This window comes from Phycodurus eques, chromosome 1, assembly GCF_024500275.1.
Source record: "Phycodurus eques isolate BA_2022a chromosome 1, UOR_Pequ_1.1, whole genome shotgun sequence".
Taxonomy (NCBI): domain Eukaryota; kingdom Metazoa; phylum Chordata; class Actinopteri; order Syngnathiformes; family Syngnathidae; genus Phycodurus; species Phycodurus eques.
Window position 1 is genome coordinate 26,583,419 of NC_084525.1, and position 18,397 is coordinate 26,601,815.

At 43.7% G+C, this 18,397-nt stretch overlaps 1 protein-coding gene across 1 annotated transcript in view; it reads right to left on the reverse strand.

Moving 5' to 3' along the window:
- The window catches only part of plagl2 (pleiomorphic adenoma gene-like 2), a 71,798-nt gene that overhangs the window by 15,295 nt on the left and 38,106 nt on the right, over window positions 1-18,397 (reverse strand). The gene's annotated exons all lie outside the window — the stretch shown is intronic.

Sequence of the window (18,397 nt, forward strand, 5' to 3'; positions counted from 1 at the left end):
CATAATACACTTTTCATAGATACCGTCCAACAGTACTGTCATTAAGTTCAATGTATCGTCCACAGGTAAAGGAGGACAAACGTTGACAATGAGGTGCAAAAGTATCCTTTACCCAGATCTTCACTAAAATTGAGTAGATTCTTCTAATGTAATACGCCATCTCTCACTAATGTTTAGTAAAAATCGGTTTGTAAATTTCTGTGTAATACTGCTAGACAACAAACAACCAGAAATAACAATGTAGTGCAAAAAGTAAGAAGCATAGAAATGTATAAAAAAAAAATTATTAAAAAAAATCTTTGAGCTGCGATTTTCATCCAGAAATGAAAATAAATGTCAAATAAACTTGGTTTGAGTTGACTTCTGTATTATTTATATACATTTGTGTTGGCATGGCAGTAATAATAGCATCTAAGCACAGATGGTTTAAGAGCTTCAGCACAAATAACACAACTGCGAGCATTCCCATCGTCTAATTGCACAAGCCTCACTGCGCTCATCACAAAAGCCGGACCGGGAACTTTGCTTCCAAAATGTCTTCGCCGCCCTCGTACGTACGGTTGCTGGAAGTGCCGCTCACTTCCCCTAATCAGGAAGGCTGAAAGCAGCATTGAACTGCCACTTTCCGCCTGGGTGTCTTTGGTTTCTGTCCTGGATGAAAGAGCTTCCACATTCCTTTCCAGCAGGGTCAGAGGTCATCCTCTGCACTGCACTGCCTGCCCGCTCGCCACGGCTCCCGCATGCTGAGTGACTGCTATTAACCCCTCTGATGCCGGCCGTGGCCATATGCATGTGAGAAGGCGAGCGAAATGTTTGTTGGATGCTTTGTAATGTGGATCATTGTCGGAACAACTGCAGCAGGTTGACGCAAGCTAAACGACGTCGGCTAAATGCTGGCTCAGTGAGGGAGGGGAAGGGCGCTGCTCGACTAAACTTTATGAAGAGCCTAAATACAGAGGCTGTGGAGTTTAGGTGACAACAGCCGCTCTTGTGAGGAGGGGTAGTCAGGCAAGGGGGCGGCGGAGGGGTCGGTGGTGGTGGAGTAGTGGAGAGCAAGGGGGTGGGGGTTGTGCAGTTCCTCTCAGAAGGTGAATGTGCTGCACAAACATGCTAGCTTAATCACATTCATTTAATTCTACATAATGTTGCTGTGGCGGCACGGTGGCCCGGGTTCAATCCCCGGCCCTGCCTGTGTGGAGTTTGTATGTTCTCCACGTGCCTGCGTGGGTTTTCTCCGGGTACTCCGGTTTCCTCCCACATCCCAAAAACATGCATTAATTGGAGACTCTAAGATTGCCCGTAGGTGTGACTGTGAGTGCGAATGGTTGTTTGTTTCTATGTGCCCTGCGATTGGCTGGCAACCAGTTCAGGGTGTACCCCGCCTCCTGCCCGATGATAGCTGGGATAGGCTCCAGCACGCCCGCGGCCCTAGTGAGGAGAAGCGGCTCAGAAAATGGATGGATGGATAATGTTGCTGTCCAATAAAAAGCTCCCATCTTCAAATTGTGTGAGTTTCCTCGGTGACAAAAACTGTTAGTAAATTAAACATTCAAATGGCAAATTTAAGAAAATCGAACTTGTTTGAAAATTTACTTTGAGTTTGAAACGTGTTCTAACTTCTTTGGCATTGTGTTACCATGTTGTAAGACACGAGAAAAAAAATTAAGCATTTCTCTGTTTCACTATTTCTATTCACTTGTGATTTTATTGTATTTGAGGATAGTCTATAGACTTGCGCATTTTGCATGTGACCATAATACAGGTCTCATTTTTGGCAAAATATTTTCACGATTGTGGCATATAGTACAACCGTATGTCGTACTATGTCAAGTGTCGTGATGTTGATGCATGTTAGATCGTACAACCTGAGTTCTATGATGAATAATTTTCTTGTGAGCATACAGTTGTTTTCCATGCATTAGTGGACATAACATTTTGGCGATGAAAATGGAGCTTCCTTTTGCACCGCTGCCCTCTTTCCTCACCACCAGAAGATGGATGGATCGACAAAAAGGTAGCCTTAGTGAGTTTGGATTAAATTCAAAACATATGCACATGGACTAGTAGACCTGAAGCTTGTAAACAACAGTGGCAATAGGGAAAAGCATAAAAAGGAGGCAAAACAGTAGTTGTGTGTAGTGGTGGAGTCAAGGGTCTTTGCAGCAGTGCAATAAGTCTATTATGACTGGCGAGAGGTCAAGCTTTAGTGAACCCATTGAACAGGAGCAGCCACCTAAAAGGGGGAAGGAGGTCCACCATTGGCAGTGATCCTTTGACGTACAGGAAGGCTGTCTTTTTACAACTACACATTGCAATGCGCACACATATGAGAACATTAGAATACACATGTATATTTTCAATGCATTTTGTCTTCCATCCAGAGGGACACTGCAATTTTAGTCACTTATTCCAAAAACGGAGCAGCCATGACAAAGTCCGTTAAGAAAAAAACATGTGGAGAAGAAAGAAATATATATAAATTATATACATAACATAAATTATGTGGCCTAAAGAGATTACAAAGCAGTAGGAGTTCAGTGCCGCCATATGTGTCGTACATTGTCAAAGTTAGTTTTAATATAACCAGTGGTAACTTTTTTTCTGAATATGACAATTAAGAATGTTAAAAAATGAGATTATTTTTTTGTTTGTTTTTCATTTTATTACAATTTTATGATAGTTACTGTCATGATGCAGGCCCTGCAGTTCCTATTTTGGAGCTTGGGTGGCGCCTTGCGCCTCGTCTCTCCCCCTTTGTTTCCCCAGCAATCAGCATCACCTGTGCAGCGCACCTGTCTTCAAGCACCACTTATTACGGCCTGCATTTAAGCCTGCCAAGTCCCGCAAACCTTCGCTTGAGTATTATCGCTTGTCTGTGACTCACTGGCCGACGCTCGTACTTCCAGGTTTTGTGGTATACAAGTAACTATCAGATGACCCATATCTGTACTCACTCCTTGTCCTAACGGTTCACCATCTCGCCTTGGAGATCCTTCCCAGAGCCAATCCGCAATAAACCATTCTAAAATCTACTCCCTCCGCCTCAGTCTGTTCTTGGTTCCAATTCAATTCACATACGACTTCGTACTGTGACAGATACTCAGGCCATCATGGATCCAGCAACTCCAGAAGTGTTGAGGGAAACGCTCGCCCACCTGCGCGCTCATATAAACAGACAGGAGGAAGCCCACCGCGAGATCATGGACTCATTGAATGCCCTTAGTATCACTCCTGTTCCCAGCAATCCTTCCGTTAGTATTCCTCCCGAGCCCGCAGCCTCCCTTCAACCCTGCCTCCCGTACAAAGAGCCTCACGTTCCTCGGTTCACGTAGTCAATTTTTACTCAATTGTACTCTAGTATTCGACCTACAACCGCTGAGCTATCCTACAGACAGATCCAAAGTCGCTTACGTCAATAACCTGCTGCGCGGAAGAGCTGCCAAATGGGCCACTGTACTTTGGCATAATTCCTCCCCAGTCCTTTTATCACGAGGCTCCTTTATGGCAGAACTGAAGTAAGTTTTCGATCTCCCCGTTAAGTGTATAGAAGCCACTCGGCGCGTCCTAGCTCTCACTCAAGGTTCGAGTTCCGTGGTTTCCTACTCGATTGATTTCCGGATACTTGCAAGTGAATGTGGGTGGGACGACGCAGCCTGAAGGGGAATGTTTTTTAAGGGATTGTCAGAAAAACTCAAGGACGACTTCGCAACAAAAGAGGAACCCACCTCCCTCGAGAATTTAATATCAGTAGCCATCAAACTTGACAACCGCCTCCCAGAGAGTTTGTGAGCGAAGAAATGTACATGTGCTCTGCTCCACCCACGGGGGCTCCGCCTCCAACCACTCAGCTGCTCACTAAACCCTGTGCCGCCTCCTCTTCACCCACTACTGGAGTAGAGGAACCTATGCAACTAGGCAAGACCCGGCCGATTAGACCCCCTGGAACGGCAGCGCCGCTTCTCTTAACGATTATGTATTTATTGTGGGCAATCAGTTCACGTCATAGCCAATTGATCCCGCCGCCCAAAAGACCAGGCTCACCATGACCCGAGAGCGCCGTGGTGAGCCAAACCAACACCTCCCCAAGCTCTCCCTCCCGTATGACTGTTCCCGCATTTATTCTTGGTCCCGTTCACAACACACCAGTGACAGCCCTCATCGACTCTGGCGCTGATGACAATTTTATTCATGAGGGCTTGGCGTGTCAGCTCCAGCTTCCCCTCAAGCCCTTCCCATTCCCTAAGAAGGTTACGGCCCTGGACGGGTGACTCGTCTCCCACCAAACTGCACCCTTCAACCTGCTTATTTCTGGTAATCATCGTGAAACCCTCCAGCTATTTGTGATTCCTACCCCGGAAACTCCCTTAGTCCTTGGCATACCTTGGCTCAAAAAACACAACCCCCCCCATAGATTGGACCCGCCTGTCTATCACCTGTTGGAGTCACTTCTGCCATTCCCACTGCCTTCTTTCGGCCATCCCGACCTCCACCACATCTCAGCCGCCAGCTACTCCAACCATCCTCTCCCGGGTACTTGAAGAATATCATGACATCTCCCCCGTTTTCAGTAAGGACCTAGCCATCTCTCCGCCCCTATGACTGAGCCATTGACCTCTTACCGGGAGCCCCTCTTCCTTCCAGCCATCTCTTTAATCTTTCCCGTCCTGAAAAAGAGGCGATGGAAAATTATATCCGCGACTCTCTTGCCTACAGACTCATCCGGCCCTCTTGCGATCAACTTCTTAAACACCTAACCTAACATTCCATTACAATAAGATGGCAATTTTTTGACTTGAGTTCGTTGTCACATTTCTGTGGGGCCAATTATGTATTACTCGTGCACTCACTGTGGTTGTCTCGCCATGCTGCACTATTTGCATATACTGGCCACTCATGCCAGAGTGGCATCTGCTCCATTTGCACACTGATTGAGGAGTATCTGTAACATTTGCACAACCAACATTGTCCCAGATGATCGCACTACTCGTCACTTTAAACCGCATACACTCCTTGAAGTCTCAGCGCCCTTTGCACAATGGTCATTGCACCGGACTATTGCAATATTAGTCGTTTGAACTGCTCTAAGTGCTAGAGGACTCTGCATCTTTTTGCACAATTGTTTTTTGTCAATGTCTTTATGTCTCCAAAGTGTTCTGTAAATTGACTGTCTTTTGTACTAGAGCGGCTCCAACTACCGGAGGCAAATTCCTTGTGTGTTTTGGACATACTTGGCAAATAAAGATGATTCTGATTCTGATTCTTCGCCCCTGGGAGCTGGCTTATTTTTCGGTGAAAAAAAAGATAGCACTCTCCGCCCCTGCATCGACTTCCACGGTCTTAATGACATTACAGTAAAAAATAAAGCCCAGCTGCCCCACATCAATCCCTCCTTCGATTATAGGTATTCACAAAGTTGGACCGGGGGAATGCGTATCATCTTATCTGCATTAGAGAGGGGGACGAATGGAAAACTGCCTTCAACACCCACCTCGGACACTTCGTATACTTGGTCATGCTGTTTGGATTAACCAACCCCCCTGCCATTTTCCAAACCTTCATAAATGACGTCCTCCGAGACATGTTCAACTGATTCGTCTTCGTATATTTAGACGACATTCTCATTTTCTACCGCTCCCCCGAAGAACACCGCAGTCATGTCCTCCAGCGTCTCCTTGAGAACCGCCTGTATGTCAAACAGGAAAAGCGAGAATTCCACCTCTCCTCCGTACACTTCCTGGGCTATATCATCGCCAAAGGACAGTTACAACCAGACCTGGCAAAGATCCAAGCAGTCGTCAACTGGCCCATTCCCTCCACCCGAGCTACAACTTTTCCTAGGCTTAGCAATTTCTACCGCTGCTTCATCCGTGAATACAGCAAGGTTGCCATACCTCTCACCAGTCTCACCTCCACCAGCTCCCCTTTCCATTCAAATGCCTCAAAGAACTGTTCACCAGTGCCCCAACCCCTCCCTCCAGTTCGTGGTGGCGGTTGACGCCTCTGACACGGGAGCAGGAGCCGTTCTATCCCAGCAGGACCCAGTTTCCCAAGAACTACATCCCTGTGCTTTCTTCTCCCGTCGCCTTTGCACATCCGATCAAAATTATGGCGTCGCGAACTGTGAGTTGCTAGCCATCGTTTGGGCCCCGGATGAGTGCAGACACTGATTGAAGTGGACCCTCACACTTATCTCCGTTCCGCCAAGGGGCTTAATCCCCGGCAAGATCGCTGGGCTTTATTTCTCAGCCGGTTCAATTTCTGCTTCTCCTTCCACCCTGGTTCACGCACGCAATGGCAAGCCTGATGCCCTGCACCCCCCTCCAGTCCAAATGAACCAGAATCCATCCTCCCTTCCTCGTGCTTCGTGGGAGCAGCCACTTGGAAGATGGAACAGGTGGTTAAAGAGGATCAGAAGACTCACTCGGATCCCAAGACAGGACCTCTTAACTGACTGTTCGTACCCGATTCCGCACGCTCTGACGTCCTTCAGTGGGCCCACAACTCCAAGCTCACCTGTAATCCCGGCATCACCCGCACCATCAATTTCATCCAGCAAAATTTCATGTTGCCCCAGCCTAGTCAAAGACACCCGAGAGTTTGTTCTAGCCTGCTCCGTCTGTGCCCGAGTTAAGGCTGCACATCAACCCCTCGCTGGTCTGTTGCGCCCCTTACCCATTGCCGGAGCGGGCAAATCAAAACCTGGAATCCACTCTTCGCTGCGTCGCTGCTCGCCATCCTGCCTCCTGGTGCACCTTCCTCTCGTGGGTCGAATATGGCCACAACTCCCTCACCAGCTCCGCCACAGGTATTAATCCCTTTATGGCATGTTACGGTTTCCAACCTCCTTTATTTAAAGACCAGGAGCATGTAGTGGCATTTCCCGCGGTGAGGGAGCACCTTCGGCGAGTCCAATCTGTGTGGAAGGAAGTCAAGGCTGCTCTAACTCGGTCTACGGAGAAGAACAAGCGGTTGGCGGATCTTCATTGATCCCCACTCCGCAATGCAAGGTGGGTCAGATGGGTTGGCTCTTCTCCTGTGACCTCCCACTCCAATCGGAGTCCTGCATTGGTCCATTTACTATCACCGAACTCATCAATTCCACCTCTGTTCAATTAAAACTCCCTGGGTGGGGTGGGAGGGTTGTCTGTTGGGGTCGCCCCCACCGGCCCGCGGACCGCCCCGGGTCCCTCGGTGTGGGACGTGTCCCGTCCGCCGGGCTGCTCTCGGGTGGACCCCTCGGCCTGATCCTGCCCCTCGATTGATTGGGTGAGGTCCTCAGCTGCAACGGTGCGGCCACAGCAATTACAGGACACTTCTGTCAGTCTTTGTGCATGTAAAACGGTATCAATTCACTTGCATGTATCCGCAGACACACACCCCTAAGACTCTTTCACTGGGTGTGGGGGTCACACACTTACTGCGACAAAATCTCATGAATATGCAAATCGCTTGTGTATCCCCTCACTTATACTCTCGTCCTGTAGACTTTTATAATTCACATAATTCATGCCACCACACTTCAGTTGTACAGTTGGGTCCTGTCCTTCCCTCACAGGGTGTAGCACTACAGCCTCATGCAACACTCATATATTTAATGTTTCATTGTTGTCGATAATGTAATGATTTAATTCTCTCATCCTGTTTACAATTAGTGCTTTGTCTTTTGTCTTTGTTTCTCTCTCCCTTCAAGAAACTTTGTTCTGTTCGACTGATCAAGTCTGATTCTCAATAAACCTCAATTATAATACCACAGTGGAAGCTTAAAAACGCCACTGTGATACAGTAAAACTGTTCCGGCATGAAAAGGATATAGATTTTCCATTCTGCTTGACCTAACAGCCGAACAGGACAAAAATAAATATATAAAAAATAAAACTCCCCCAGTCCCTCAAGATCCATCCAACATTCCACGTGTCTCTGCTTAAGCCGGTCTCCAGCCGTGCCCCCTCCACCCCACCGTTTCATCGATAAACATCCTGCCTTTACGATGTCGCGCATCCTTGATGTCCGTCCGGCCTCGGGGCAGAGGATTTCAGTTCCTGGTTGACTGGGAGGGATATGGTCCTTAGCAACTCTCCTGGATTTCCCGCAGACTTATTTTGGAGGACTCCCTTATGAGGGATTTCTATGCCGCCCACCCTGGGAAGCATGGGTGGACGCCTGGAGGCCTCCGTTGAGAGTGGGGTGGGATATGGGGGGGTGTACTGTCATTATTTATGCCCTGCAGTTCCTCTTTTGGAGCCTGGGTGGCACCTTGCACCTTGTCTCTCCCTCTCCCCCTCTGTTTCCCCAGCTATCAGCATCACCTGTCTTCAAGCAGCAGTAATTACGGCCAGCATTTAAGCCTGCCAAGTCCAGCAAACCTTCACCTGAGTATTATCACTTGTCTGTGACTCACTGGCCGACACTCGTACTTCCAGGTTTTGTGGAATACAAGTAACTATCAGACGATCCGTATCTGTACTCACCGACCTTGTTCTCTTCCGTCTCCAGTGTTGCTCCCGTGCCTTACCCGGCTCGCTGTCTGCTCCAGCCATGCTGCCAAGCTTCCTCACCTGCGCACGTTCCTGCTTCCTGCTCACTCCTTGTCCTGACGGTCCACCATCTCGCCTTGGAGATGCTTCCCAGAGCCAATCTGCAATAAACCATTCTAAAATCTACTCCCTCCGCCTCAGTCTGCTCTTGGGTTCAATTCAATGGACCGGGGATTGAACCCTGCTCCTCAGAACTGTGAGGCTGACGCTCTAACCAGTCGGCCACCGTGCCGCCTATTTGGGAAAATGTGTTTCAAAATTCAACCATTGTCACTAATCTAACTTCTACTGTTTTTTTCCTTTTTGTAGGAAATCCTGCTATATTCTTATGAGAACAGGCTGTTTTAGAGACAGAGGCTGCTGCATCTCTCAAACAGTATCACTGCATTAGAAGGTGAAATATTCAGATTTATAGTAATTACTATACTGTTCCTTCATCATTTAAAAGAAAACATGTACATCAAAACATATCCTTTGCATAGCAAGAAAGCATAATAGAAATGACTGTCGCTAGTTGTATACCTATGACAATATTACTGTTCTGATCATTGTTGAAATGCCATGAGTACTGTTGTTAAAGATAGGAAGTATGCAGTGCACAGAGGTATCTGTATTCAAGCCAACAATGTAGCCCCTTCCTCAGCAAGGTTTCACTTCCTCTCCCACTTGCATCCTCTGACCCCGGGTGTTGCTCTGCACACAGAGTGGTGGCACCCAAGAGGAAGAGTGTGTGGCTGTTCCTCGTCAACCTCTTTATAGCCTTCCTACCGGTCGACATGGGATGTGGCCACTAAAACCGTTCTGGCTAAAGTTAGTCTACCACCCTGTGGTCTGCCTGAGACGTGGCACGTCAAACTGTCACAGTGGGACACTTCCGCCACTGGCCGCCACCGGCTTCCTGATGTCAGCCCGCGGCTGCGACCCAAAGGGACCCTTAACTGACGTTGTTTCCCTACTGATGACAACAAGTTACTGAACTTAAAGTTGATTTAAACAACAGTGTACAGCTGATTCAACAACAAATAAATATGACACAGCTGCTTCTTGTAAGATTTTAGTACCAACTTTATCAGATAAACCTTTCAACACAACCAGAAAAGTAGATAAGTCAATACCTTGTAAAATACAATGTAATACATTTTAATGCGCCCTGAAATACATGCACTAAAACAAACCCATACAAATAAATAATATCGTTTATTTTCCCTACTTCTGTTCAAATCTCAGCCTTAGCTTAGAAGAAAGCAAATGCTATTGCATGATCTTCGACCATGTTGGGATTTCAGCGACATAAAGCTTACATAGTGAATCATAAAATAGGTTTGAACTTAGAATTTGAAATACAAATACAATGGTACAGTAACAATATAATACAGTGGATATAAAATGTCTACATACCAGATTTTTGTGATTTTAGAAAATTATAGATAAATCATTTGACAACTTTTTCTATTATTAATCTTACCTGTAACCTGTAAAACCTCGTTGAAAAAAAAATATTTTAGAAAGGGATATAAAAATCACTGATAAAGGTGTGCGTACCCTTTTATTACTGATGATGTGACCACAATATGTTCAGAATTAAACAATCAAAATCAAATGTATACTAAACGGGAGTCAGCACACACCTGCCACCATTTTAAAGTGTGAGTAACGCTGAAAAATGTTTATTCTAGTTGTCCTAAAATTTTTGGAGTTACATTTCAAGGCACAAGCCCTGGTCCTCAGAGAGCTTCCACAGCATCAGAAAGATATCACTGATTCAAGGTAACCATCAGGAGAAGGGTAGAAAATAATTTCCTAGCCATTTAATATACCATGGAACATCATCGAGTGGAGAAAATACGGCAGAACAGTGACATTATCAAAAACTCCCTCCAAAATGGATGACAAGAGACGAGAAGAAAACTGGCCATGCCAACAGCCTCACTGAAAGTAATGTAGGAATTTCTGGCAAGTCCTGTTTTTCTTCAGCTCGAACTGGGGTCTTCGTCATGGTGGAGGGAATTATGAACAGGTCTATCGGACATCTGTGGGGTGGTCTGAACTTGCTGACAGATATTGGGTGTTTTTGTAAAGAAGCGTGGACAAATACGGCACAGAAAGATGTGCCACACTGATGGTCTACTGCCCAAAATGTCTGAGTGCTGTAATACAGTTTCAATTTCAAAACATGATCGTGAAAACAGGGCTCATTTTGTCAAAACACTACACACAATCCACACAACCACACACCCAAGTAGCAGAACACCTCAGATTCTTAGCAAAATGAATCAATCGTAAAAACTGAAAACAAATTTGTAAAAAAAAATATTTAGTTACCATATGAAATACACATTTCATATGACATTATTTTGTTTGAACCATTTACACACTGCTGTTGTTAACCTAAAACACTTTTAGCTATTCGACTTCTCAGTGATTAGAGGACTTGAAGTGAAGTACACAGAGAAAGTGCAAATATACAATACATAAATTCACCAAACACGAGACAAGACCAATACTGCAGACTCATGAAAAGCTAATTCATTTCTTTCCATATACCCAAATCAATCAACATGGAGAACCACAACAAAACGTCTCAGTTTTCATGCTACTACAGTAATGTGCATAAGACTGTAAGATCAGCAAATATCAGACAAACACAGGTTACAATTACAGTATTAAAAAGAAAAATACCATCTGGGCACTACTTGTGTCCAAAAATAGTTTCCAGTTGTCACCTGAACCGCGTTGGCAAAATCTGTTAGTTCCAGAATTGGTCACTGTTGTCTACACACGTATTTCCGGCTCACAAATATACAATAAGAAAAGATACAGCCAACAGACGTGCCCATGCCTATGTGGCGCCCATGTTGAATGTGGTGACATTCCATCAAAGACAATGCACTGACATGTGGTGGCCATGTTGAACGTGGTGAATTTCCATCAAAGACAATGCATTGACATGTGGTGGCCATGTTGAACGTGGCGACATTTCCAGGCAATGCACTGACGTGGCGGCACAATGGCAGGAGTTCTATCTATTGTTGCAAAGGGCTCTGCGTAGAGAGAGCGCACCATGGCGTGATGGCGCCGATTTCTTTTTACTTTAAGAGATGTATCTGGAGCTGTACTGGAGTCTGGAACATTCTATTTTTGCTACAGTAACAGTATTTATGTCAAGCCGTTCGTTTAATCTTAATGTTAAATTGGAAAGAGGAAACACACAAATTCCTAGCGCCTCATGAAAGCGACCCGCCTCGACTTGCCACAACTGACTGTTACCACCAAGCACACCAGCGTGGTAAGTTTGGGTAAAATTTAAAACTTTTCAATTGATATCTTTAAGCTTTTTTTATATTTATTTACAAAAGGTTTGTACTGCAATGTTGTACTGTGCACTGTTATGGGTGCATATGGCCACAAAAAAAGGTGCTTCACTATAACGGACAATCGGCTGTAACGGATGACCCACCCATACACCCCCTCCCCCCCACCACACCTTTCAGTCCGTTAAATCGAGGCGCCGCTGTACAGTACGGAAATCAACATCTCTTCTTCCATTTTGGTTGAGGACAGGTGAACTCACGTGCTGCATTTTATTGTGCTTAAACCTGATTGGTGTGTCTACAATTAAGCAATCATGTGGGCGTGCACCTGATGGCTGTTTAACCAATTGGCTCATGAGTGTGGTCATTCAGTTAGTGCTTTGGAATTGCAAGGAAGTGACTTCATGATATGCTGTACTTCTGTGTCTAATGTATACAAGTGTGTTAAGTGTTTATGCTGTGATTTTAGTGTTTATACCGTTAAAAAAAATGATAATAATAAATAAAAAGTTGATGCAACAAAGTATTAGTTTGAGGGTTATTTTACTTTTTTCCCATTAAAAGATTTCATTTTTTACAATTGAGTTCTATAGGTTATAGGTCCCAATATTGGTGAAAAAGTTATTAAGTCCCATTTTTTTATGTATATAACAAAAACCTGGCATTTGAACAGGGGTGTGTATACTTTTTATATCCACGGTACATCACATAATAATTTGCGCAAAATAGAAAATGCAGGGTGGCAATTGTACCCCAATATTAGTGCTCTTTCGTTATTTATAACAATTAATTAATTCTCTTTAAATCAGAAGTAACATGCTAAACTAACCATGTGCATGACACACATCATTCGAAATAAATGTTGACACATGGGGAAGCATTGTATGTGTGTGTGTGTGTGTGTGTGTGTGTGTCTAGGGGCAGTTCTGGGGAAAGCCCTGGCAGGGAGTCCCAGCCATGACACGGCGCACCGCAACAGCCGGAGATGTGGGCACAGTGCCAGCGGGCGTCACGCCAGTCGCACGACCCTCCTGCACCACCGCCCCCAACCTCTTCTTGTCATGTGTAAAGAGCAAAAAGTGCAAACTTGCACACTTTCACCACCTCCTCACTGGCCCTTTAATGTTTAAAAAAAATCACGCGCAGAGCAGAGTCCAAAATTAGTGTAAAATAGATATCGTATAAAATAAAATTAGTATAAAATATCCAGCAAGGTAGGCTACCTATCAGCAATAATACAGTATGTACTCTGTAACTGGCTGATGTGCTTTTTGTTTTACCAACAATTTATCGTTCAGCAACAACATACTAAATTGAAATTCAATAAATGAATTACAGTAAATATAATTCAGTATAAAACTGAAATCTGGAAGGTGCAGTCATGCAGATGAACAGCATGTTGCCAAGCAGAAAATAATGGGTAACTAACCAAGTGTTAACCAAACACTTGGTAACTAGTTAGTTACGTTTTCTCAAGTGTTTGAGAAAAAAAAATTGTTTTCCCATATGTTACAGAGCGTAAACGTAAAATGTGCAAATATTGTTTTAATTATTATGTCATTTCTCTTTTTACAATAATAATGCATATTTAATTCAATGAAAAAAAACGACATTTTTTTCCCTAAATGTATTGTTTTCAGTGCAATATGCCATTTAAAAATGTACTGGCATTACCAGATAACTAGCAAGCCTTTACTGCTCAGTGACTGTTTTATTTTTTTGGTCAATGGCTTTATGTCTCAAAAGTGTTCTCTGTCAATTGACTGTCTGTTGTCGTACTAGAGCGGCTCCAACTACCGGAGACAAATTCCTTGTATGTTTTTTGGACATACTTGGCAAATAAAGATGATTCTGATTCTGATCTGATTTTGATTCATAATTGTTGTAATAAAAACCTACACTTTAATTTATGAGCATATTGCAGCAATATCCTTATCAATTCACCTCACTGATTTATTGATCCAATTCTCTTCCATTGTGTTGCTGAACCTTAGTAAATGCTTGTGTAACATATTCTTCATAAAGCTGTTTCACAGCGGCAGAACCACTGCATATGGCCCAGCTGTTAGGACAGAAATGAATGCCCTCTCCATATATTGATTGATTAGCGAGCTCTGGCGCTCGTTCATTTTCATTGCGATTTCGCTCCCTATTAAGTCCTGGCGTTTTTTCATTGCGGTCAGGCCAGCTGAAAAGTTGAAGTCAAGCCAGCCACTACAACGATTGTTAATGGCGGACACTTCTGTAAATGAAGCACTTTTCATATGCAGCAGTGCTTGCATTTTAAATGTAGAAAGTCGCCGACGATCAGGCTTATTTAACTGTGGCAGCCAAAATTGCGGTCAGGATTCAAATTCGATTAATTGTGCCGCCCCAGAGTGTAGTATAAAGAGCTACTTTCATTTTCACCGCTGATTGTGTTCACTAGAGTCATCAGGTAAAATAAACACGTCCTCTGAGTTGGCATCACTATTTCTATCAAAGACAAGGTCACGTTTGACCGGGTAGTTGTGGTCCGTGACTGGCGAGTGTACATCAATCAGCCTGCCATTCATTCATTGTACAGCTACATTACAAATCGCAGCTCTGAGTGGATAGTGTGGTGAACACTTTATCACATTTATTGAACCATGAAAAGATAGATTAATAGTCAAGGAAGAAGCGGATATCTAATGGGAGGACTTGAGCGAGCTGACATTTATTTGAATGTGTGATGGGTAAACAAGCTTTGTTTTTTCATCCACAGGCACATTATAGATTATGAATATAGTTAAGTGGAAGAAAACGGATGGATGGATGGATGGATGGATGGATGGATGAAAGGTATTCTGCCCTCCTGTTTGATTGTTTTTGAGCATATTCAAATACACAAAATTCATTTTCATCACAGGTGAATATCTTTTTTCACCCTAAAAAATAGAATGTAAAACATTAAATGTAAACTTAAATTTAACATTAAACAGTTTGTTTTTATACACCTTGTTAAAATCTAAGATCATTTAAACCCTAATTTGCTATTTTATTAGACTAGAAAATGATAATTCATTTTTGAACACCCTGTATTTTAAAATGATACTGTTGCTTACTGCCACGATCACCTTTGTAAAACTGAGTGCTAAATATGGTGTGTGTGGACATGCGGCGTGTTGTGTCGGGGTGCTGCGACTCACTTTTGTTTAGCCGTGTGTGTGTGTGTGTGTGTGTATTTCACATAGGGTCAGCAACAAACAATCTCCAAGTTTGGCAACGTCAGCGTCGCTTAATACAACAGGCATTGTTAAAGCAGCTTCGCTTTACAAAAGTCTACAGGTTGCAACACATCCATGCAGCCTTCTTTCATGTTTTTTTCTCCCTTGTTCAAGTTTTATTTTGCTACTAACTCTCTTCTGTCTGGTGAGCGCTCCCCTTTCATTCTTCGTGTGTTTTTTTTTCAGAGTGAAGAGAGCATCTGTACGAGCGCGTGCTCAGGATTGCATGACTTTGACGTCGACTAGTAACTGATAACATCATTCATATTTTGTCATTACAGTAGCGTCTTATCAGGCAATGCAAAAGGACGAGAAGGGGTTGATCAACAGCCTGTTTGGTGAGACAATGAACGGTTACTGTCAGCTGTAAACACAATAACAAAAACATTCAAATAGTTGTCTGCTCAACTGTCTGCCTTCTGCCTCCACATAAGCGCTCCTCTCCCCGGTTGCACCCGCCCCCACCGCCCGATTCGCGTATCCAATCACATTCAGACACCTTTACGGACTGGCAGACAGTCTGAAATTCTAGAACTTTAACACCAATTCACCTAATAGAACTCCATTGTTGCTAAAGTACTATTACTTGAAAAAAAAAAAAAAAAAAAAAAAAAAAATCACAGGAGGAGGGAAGGTTTTGCGATCATCAGTGGTGCGCATGCTCACTAAAAATATTAAAATAGCACCAGATTCAAGTGTGTTACTGTGAATTTGCATACCAAACATTTTACGGGCCGCACAGAGTGAACAAAACCAAATCTTTTTTCTTTTCTTTTTTTAACAGAGCAGTTTTCGAATGACTCGTTTGAATCATTGAAAAATCAAATCTTTGGGGTAAATGTACTGAATGGAATAACAGTCATGAACTAATTTGTTCCATTCTCATTTCAGCTGAGCTCAGTCACGAGCACGTGCTCCGCGAGAAGCTCCGCTGCAAACGGTACAACTCAGTGGTTGAGCGCTGACGAGATGGCGGACTTCGTGGGAGTTTCGGTGCACAGCGGCAGGCCGAGGAGGTGCGTGCCACAAGTCTCCCACTAATTACAACAACTACAGTCAGCGTAATGCTTATTGTTTGTTTTTAATTGTTTCTACGCTGCTCCGTCAAAATAGGTCTTCATGATAAACTGGTCTGTGGTGCAAAAACCGTTGGGCACCGCTGCCCTACAGAAATCAGCTAATAGTCCCTCCCACAAGTCCTGAAATTCATGTGAAGATGTCGGTGTGTTGTAAAAGAGCACCAAGCAACAACCTCAGGTGCTCCTCTGAGAATCAGACTGAAATTTTTATGAGCATTCCTGGCAATAATCTATCATCACCAGTGTTGTACCTGAATGAGTTCAATGAATGAAAGTTCATGAAGTAGTTCATATTTTGTGTGTATGTGAACTGACCGTAGTTCATTTCTGGTTGATGAACGTTATTGAGAATGTACTCTTTCAGGCATCTGTGAGCACTTTCTGAACTATAGTTCATTTTCATTCAAGAGTGCCAGGTTTTGTTATGGGCTTTCAGGACAAAACCCAGATGAACACACTATATACGTGCCTTCAACATCCATCCATCCATTTTCTGTACCGCTTCTCCTCACAAGGGTCCCGGGCGTGGTGGAGCCTATCCCAGCTATCTTCGGGCGAGAGGTGGGGTACACCCTGAACTGGTCGCCAGCCAATCGCAGGGCACATAGAAACAAACAACCATTCGCATTCATATTCACACCTACAGCCAATTTAGGGTCTTTAATTAACCTATCATGCATGGTTTTTGGGTGTGGGAGGAAACCGGAGTGCCCGGAGAAAACCCGCGCAGGCACGGGAAGAACATGCAAACTCCACACAGGCGAAGTCGGATTTGAGCCCGGGTCCTCAGCACTGTGAGGCGGATGTGTTAACCAGTCCAACGTGCCACCTCCCTTCAACATATTTGGAAAAAAAGAACTGTGAACTAGTTCATTTTTCAAATGGTGAACTGAAATTTGAACTAGTTTGCGTAGAAAAGGAAGTTTCCCCAACTGATCATCACTGACAATGGACAGCACATACAAAGAATTTACACAGAATAGCAAGTACATCAACAACAAGCACCAAATCAGCTGTTACATTACGTTATGTTAAGCTTCATCTTCTATTTAGTCAAAGCGTAAAAGAAAACACTAATGCTCATAAAACAATTTAGAAGGACAACACACAGGAGTCTGTGTTGTCCATGTCAAAAACACATTTAACAGTCAACTTCAAGATGCAAACGTCATTGCAGAATATTAAAGTCAACTAGTCGAATCGTGTTTTAAATCCAGTGTGTGTGTATGTCTGTGTGCGCTTGGTCAAAGGTAGCTACTTGTAAAATAACATTTTTGCATTAACAGGGCCTTGAAAAATGGGCAATGGGAAGCCTGCATTTTTTGCATTTCTCTGGAACGTGATCACGTTCTGTGAATTGGAGGCTGCAGGCACCTTAGGGTGAGTAACGGCAGTGTGACGGCTGGTAAGGAGGGAGGAAGATGAGCGGGGACAATGACACAACAAGGAGAAATAAAATATGAGAATTAACAACATACCTTATGAAGAATTACGACAAAGACCTCAGCCAAACAGTAAAGTGAACGGAAGCAGAAAAGACCCAAATGCATGAAAGAGCCAAGCTGTTTGCAATCAAAAACAAATTTTAGGACGCTTTTTGAGGCACTCTGCGTCATTGCGTAGTGGTGGGTTGCCAGCTTAGCAGCGTGCACGACTCAAGAAAATAATAAATGTCACACTCTCTTGGATATTGCTTATCTATTGTCATTCGTAGAAATATGAATTGGGAATGAAGGGTTTCCATTTGTAAGAGTTAAGTAATAAAGAGTTTTAATCACCTTTTTTTCCCCCAATTTGGTGGTGGCTCCTGAAGCGACGGCGCTCTTAGCATCCACCTACTGTATATTGCCTAATGGGCGAGCCGGCCCTGTGTAAATGCTTAAGATATCAGCGTATAATTTTACTAGGTACTATTCATAAATAATACTGAGTCATAAATAATGTTCTAAATTTGTTGACAGCATTTGATTGCAAATTTACAAAATACGTGATGTATTGCCATAACATTAAAAAATACAAATAGACATGGTAAAGAACACAACAGAAAATATTCTATTACAAAAATAATAAATAAAATTAGCCATTTGCCAATAAATCATGTCTTTGATTCTCATTTGCTCTGACATGCACTGTGAGCTGTAAGGTCTTATATAGACAGGTGTGTGGCTTTCCTAATCAAGTCCAATCAGTATAATCAAACACAGCTGGACTTCAATGAAGGTGAA